Below are 7,153 nucleotides of genomic sequence, written 5' to 3'. Positions count from 1 at the left end.
TACCGCGAGAGAGAAACGTCTATATTAGTATATTGTCTAGGCTCATTGCTTTGAGACGTTTGTTTGAAATATTTCGCGTTCGTTCTTCTTTGTATTTTCTTGTTCGATATGTTCGTTCGTGTTCGTTTGTTAGGTGTGGCGCGCCTTAATGAAACTAAACTAATCATTATATTCGGCGAATCCAACATAAAAAAGTTGAAAGCACAGTGCAAAAGATTTGACAAATCTGTAATGTGTTACACCTAACTTCAGACAGCTTTCTCAGCACTTTTTTTTAATCTGTGGTTAGAAACTCTGACAGATCTTACATCTGAAAACAACCAACTTATCAGTTACAATTTATTGCCTTCGACTTCAGAGCCGATCACGCACGAATGAAGTATCCAATTAGATTCTAGATTGATCTGTTTGATAAGCCTTGAATTGACAAGTTTTCCATTGCTGATAATAACTTTGTGCAAATAACCAAGATTCGAGTACAATCACTTCAGGAAAATTTGTGAGCTGTAATTATATCTGTTGAACATCATGAGTTTGAAACCAAAACAATTTGTAACGTTTAACATGGAAATCAATTTCCTGTTCTTGGATTGGGAACCTGGAAGGTAAATTTTATAAAAGTATGACCTAGAAACATAAGTTCTTAGACAATATAGTATAAGTTGGCGAAAGCATTAACAGCGAATTATTTAAATATAGAAACGATATTACCATAATCCACTATAACCTATACTTATTTATTCTATTTCAGATATTTTGTTTCATAAACCTTTTTGTTCTAATAGTATGATTTCTATGAGTGATTCTAATTGAATGTAACAAATTTTGTTTTTAGTGATGTTACATGAATTATGAAGATATATCCCTTGTCAGGCAATCTGTTAAATACAGGACCAGCATTTTAATATGTTTCTCCATGATTTGATGTTATCGAGACTCCCAGAGTTCAGCAGCCTTATTTTATATTTACTTTTTATTCGTTTACATTAGATTGTCTTTGAACTTCGCTGGTATATAAGCACTGAGCCAAATTCTATTAAGCGTACAAAATGACAAAATAAGTTTTTAATATCCCAATTATTTATGCAGGCTTTGCAATAAAATGTCAATTATATAATTTAATAAATTACAGTACTTATTTTAGAAAAAGTACAGTTTGCGCATCAAGAATATATTCTACAATATAGCAAAATATAAATATACGTGGGTACAATATATTGTAAAAATAATCTTGATGTAATACATATTTTGTTTTTACTTAATCATAACACATATATTCAGCATTGAAAAATTCCAATTAAATAGCATTATATAAAGCTATCAGCCTTTTATGCATATACTTGAAATTTGTTTTTGTCAGATACACTACGCCCAATCTGTGCATATTTTGAGTGCTTTCGATAGAGGGATATATTTGATATATCATTAGTGATGTAACAAATAATATTTAAAACACATAATTATTTCTTTATACACTAAATTATTACATCATTACATTATAACGTGTTGACACATGTTATAAAAAATTTTTAACAAGTGTTAACACTGGAAGGTTCTCTATAGAAAAGACTTATCGGCATATTGAATACTCTAATAAAAATTGTCTTATAAACAAAATTAAATTAATAATTGAATATGAGTTAATATGCTAATATTATTATTTTTTAAATAGATCAAAGCAAAAACTTGAATAATATATAATTTCTTAATATAGCGAGGCAAGTAATCAGGTATCATCTTTTATAGTCATTATAGCTATTACTATCAGAAACAAATAATATTTTATATTAATTTATAGCCATGTGCTTCATTATAGTTGTACGGGTTTAATAATTTAAATTTATTGATTGATCGTACAATGTTTCATATTTAGTCACATTAGTCTATTTTTAAATAATCAATATTTTCCTTCAGTGTATATACTGACTTTGCAAATTACTTATTTACAGCAATGATATTGTTATATATTTTACTATGTGTATACTTTTGATAAATCATTTATGCAAAATCAGAAGTTATCGAATATATAAGTTAAATATTTCTATTTTATTTTAATTGATCTTAAATTAAATAATTTTATTTGTTATAGAATATATGGATCTCTTCAGATCTAATTAGTTTAAATAGAGGCTCCAAAAATAGTGACAGAACATTATAATTGAATTTGATTACAAGCATTATTTATTTTAACAATCATTCCTATAATTTTAAAAACATTATCAACTTGTATCATTATTAATCTATATGCAGTAGTAGATACGTAAGTGGTATTAGTATTATTAATGGTAATTAATCATTTCATTTATTAGTCAGAGCCAGGAAAAGTAGATCGTGCTGTCAGAGATGCGATTGACCTTGGATATAGGCATATTGATTGTGCTCATGTTTATGGCAATGAAAAAGAAGTTGGCTCAGCTATCAAAAGCAAAATTGAGGAAGGCATAGTTAAAAGGTTGATTAGTTTCATAAATTTATCTGACATATCATACACTGTTACTTTTTAGTGCATGTTATTTACAAACACATGTTATTTAAACATATTATGCTCAATTAATTTCTTGCCACATCAATTAAGTATTCATTGTCATATTCAAATCTATTCAACTCTGGAAAGAGTATTACATAAAAAGAAAAATTAATGCACATCCATGTACTTTTATTATAGTTTTGATTAATTGTAGAGCAGACTTGTGTACGGCTTTAAAAACTTAAATTTATTGATTGATTCTACAATGTTTGATATTAGGTCACATTAGTCCATTTTTAAATAATCAATATTTTCCTTCGGAATATATATATATTCATATATATATATATATATATATATATATATATATATATATATTCATTTAATATATATATATATATATATATTTATATATATATATATATATATATATATATATATACTCGTATATATATATATATATATATATATTTATTTTGTAAATGAAGATGAGGAAACTAAACTTAATATGTTTCGAATTACTGACATAATCTGTATAGTAAATATTTTTTGTGCAAAAAAAAATTGAAGAAACTTTAAAACCGAATAATTTTGGCTCTTGAATTTGGATACAAATTTATTTAAAAAATTTAAAACTATTCAAGTAATTTGCTTATATACTGAAGTGAAATAGAATAATTGATACTCAGTTCTTCCAGGTTAAATTGTATGTAAAAAATCTTATAATTCAATGCCATATATCCAAAATCAGTTTGTGTTATTTAATAGCCCTTATTTGCACCTCTTTTTTCATAATTCAATTATCCTGTTTATATTGTTGACAGAATATAAACATTCTTCGACTACTTGAAATTATTTGTGCCATTAACACATAAATGTGGAAAATTTGCATAGATACTACAATCATGTTATAGTAAATGATGAGAAGACAAAAAAATATTCATTTATTATTATATTTTCTTTGCTCACTAATTGTAATGCATGGATCATTTGATTTCTTAAACATAGAATAGTTACATAATTTGTGTATTTAACTTAGACTGTATCTAATTTCTATTTTTTTTTTTATTACAAATATCATACAATTTTTTTTAAATTGCGCTATTTTTTTCAGAGAGGATCTTTATATAACGAGCAAACTATGGAATACTTTCCACAGACCAGACTTAGTCAAAGGTGCTTTACAAACTACACTCGACAATCTTGGCTTAAAGTATCTAGACTTGTATTTGATTCATTGGCCTATGGCTTACAAAGTTAGTAGTACTTATGTAGTACACTATTTTCATGTATTGATTTAATATTTTAACCATTAAAGGAAGAAGAAGATTTGTTTCCAACTGTTAATGGTCAGATTCAATTTTCTGATGTTGATTATTTGGATACTTGGACAGCAATGGAAGCTTTATATAATGATGGATTGGTGAAAAACATTGGGGTTTCTAACTTCAATTCAAAGCAATTGCAAAGACTTCTTGATCACTGCAAAATCAAACCAGTTACTAACCAGGTACATGTTTTTGTCACCTAGGAATGGTATTGAATTAAGAGTTTTAAATTGTTGTTTTTATTTTCTGGGTAGTTTTGATTTCAATATTTGAGGTACAATGTTGTTTGGTTATTCCTTACCTTTTAAGATCTTTTCTTTTGGCAATGACTTCACAAGTTAACTCTGACTTCAGATAGTCAACCCTTAATGTGATTTTTTTTTGGAATTTTTGCACTATTGCTGAACATTTTTTCCATACTTATATACATGCAATGTGAGTTCATAATATAATATTCTTCCAGGTTGAGTTGCACCCTTACTTGAATCAAAGCCGGCTAAGACAATTCTGTCAAGCACGTGGAATTCAAATAACATCATATAGTCCACTGGGCTCTCCTGATAGACCTTGGGCGAAACCCGAAGACAAAAAGGTTCTTGATGATCAATGGCTCAACGAAAGGGCTAAAGCTTTAGGAAAAACACCAGCCCAATTAACATTGAGGTAATTTTTAATTATAGATATCATTTAGTAGAAAAGCAATTTGCGGAAACTGTAATAAAAATTAATTTCTCCCTAATTTTTAAATGACACTTAATATATTATTTATTATCTATTATCTTTTTCAAAAGCATTTTGTATTAACAATAAGGCGCTCAAATGAAATATTAACAATAATAGAAGTAAGAGAGTAAAAGATTTTTAAAATGTGAAGTAAAATATTCTTGTTTGTTAGATGGAATTTACAATTAGGCAATATTGTAATACCAAAATCAGTAACAAAATCTCGAATTGCTGAAAACTTCAATATCTTTGATTTTGAATTATCGGAAGATGACATGGAATGCTTTAGTAAGCTTGATGAAAACTATAGAACTGTTCCAATGACAGGGTATGTAATATATATATGTACTTATAAATATTTACCTATTGTATAGATGCATATATAAATATATATATATATATATATATATATATATATATATATATATATATATGGTATATATATATATTATAATTTTTACCAAGTAAAAAAAACTGAATTAGTTTTGAAATACTTTATTTATATGTTTCGGTCTTCGTCGAGACCGTCATTCAGTTGAAAAACTAAAAGATTTTAAATAATGTAGGAGAACAATGATATAAAGTTATAGAACTTATATATAAATACTTACAGAAAATTAATTATACACAAATACACTACACTAATACACTGTAATAAAACAAGCTATTAATATTTGGTAATTGTCATTAAAGAGTCATTTAATATTTTTGACATAATTTTAGTTCATATTTTTGAGCTTGAAGTAAAAGCTTAAATCTTACTTTAAAATACAATTTGATATTATTAAGGGTTGTCTAACTCTAATACTTTTAATTTTGGAATAAATTTTCTTTATTTTAATTTTTTTAATACGGAACTGACAAAATAAATACAACTCTTTGAACTTCAAAATACTATTTATTTTTATCAAGGACTTAATATTATTTTTTTAAATATTAGGACTAATTTTCTTTAAATTTTTTCTATAATTTAAAGTTGAAAAATACATAGAACTTTTTTTACTTCGAAAATCTATTTATTTTCATCAAGGGTTGTCCGCCTTCCACAAATCTATATTTTATAATAGCCGTTTTGGTAATCCAATAATGTTTCACCTTTCAGTCAGTGAGTGTTTTTACTGATATTATAATAATGCATGAATTTTATTTAAAAAAAAAAAAAACAATTTTTATCAAGGGTTGTCCACCCTTCCCATTTTTCCATTGTACAGATATTTTCTGATGCGTACAATTAAAGAGTACAGTTGATAAATGCTTTGCGTAAAGAGTAATTTTTACAAAAATATAGAGATTGAATATTCAATCTATTGAACAATTTGAAGATACAAAAATGTTTAACATGCTACTAGGTACCATATAAATCTATGGTAAAGCTGTAAAATTTTCAATTTTTTTTCAATTTGTCAATTCGCTGGGCATGCCAAATAACAATATAATAAAGAAATGAATTTGCTTTGTAATTTAGAAATTAATAAATTAATTAAAAGTGCGGTAATATTATATCAAAATCTTGAAACTTTAAATGTTTAAATTTTATAGAATTAGTTTTAAATTAGGTTGGCTTTCACAAAGTCTAATATTGACGCAGGAGCATTTATATGTGGCATGGTTTGCAGTTGGTAAACTATTCATATAGTTTTTGTTTCATAGCTTTCACTATATACCACATTTGCAATCAATCAATTATTATACTAGAAATGTTTTATGGCGTTTTAACGTTTGTATATATATCAAACATTTGTATAAATATATATATATATATATTATATATATATATATATATATATATATATATATATATGAGTAAGTTCTTCAAGGGCAATACATCAAATAAAAGGCAAAGATTTAGAAGTTAATCTTTAATTTTTTCCAAACGTTCCGACATAGGATTTTATGTCATCATCAGTGGATATAAATATGGTCTTACATCAGTAACTAGCGCATGGCACATAATTTTGCACTCTCATATATACACTAACTTGTTTTTTGTTTTTGTTGAACAGAATATAACAAAATATTTGTGAAATATATAATATATTTTGCACGGAGAAAGTAGTTTATGCGTATTTTTTCGAGGCATTGCCATAACATAAAATCCTTTGTCGAAACGTTTGGAAAAAATTAAAGATTAACTTCTAAATCTTTGCCTTTTATTTGATGTATTGCCCTTGAAGAACTTACTCATATTTCTCAACATCAAAACTAACTTCTTTAACATACAAACACACACACACACACATATACGAGTATATATATATATATATATATATATATATATAGTTTTTATATTATTCTCTCAATGTGATCAATGATTTCAACCATTTTGAAATATTTTAGAGCACTTGGACATAAACACCATCCATTTGAGAACGAAGAATTTTAAACTTCTGTTGATCAAAATAAATAACAAACATAAAATACCTGAAGTTTGTTTTTCATGAAATATTTGTTATTCAAATCTGTTAATAAATGAAGTTGTTATAGATTGCATTTTAATTAAAATCTTATGTGCTCTCTGTTCGAATATTTAAACTAAAAGAGTTCCTTCAGTGACAAACTATTCAAATACCTAAAGAAATTGTTTTAGTTTAATAAATGTAATATAAAGAAAACAAATTAAATTGGCATCAATATG

General features: G+C 25.9%; 1 pseudogene; it reads left to right on the top strand.

The window, feature by feature from the left end:
• Nucleotides 1-108: 108 nt before the first annotated feature.
• On the top strand, nucleotides 109-6,943 carry LOC113373960 (annotated as a pseudogene).
• The last annotated feature ends 210 nt before the right edge of the window (nucleotides 6,944-7,153 follow it).

The sequence above is a fragment of the Ctenocephalides felis genome, unplaced genomic scaffold (assembly GCF_003426905.1).
Source record: "Ctenocephalides felis isolate EL2017-DRISC unplaced genomic scaffold, ASM342690v1 CF-g0.4_SCAFFOLD_01604, whole genome shotgun sequence".
Classification (NCBI taxonomy): Eukaryota; Metazoa; Arthropoda; class Insecta; order Siphonaptera; family Pulicidae; genus Ctenocephalides; species Ctenocephalides felis.
Note: the sequence above shows the minus strand (reverse complement) of the source record. Positions and strands in the feature narration are given on the sequence as shown.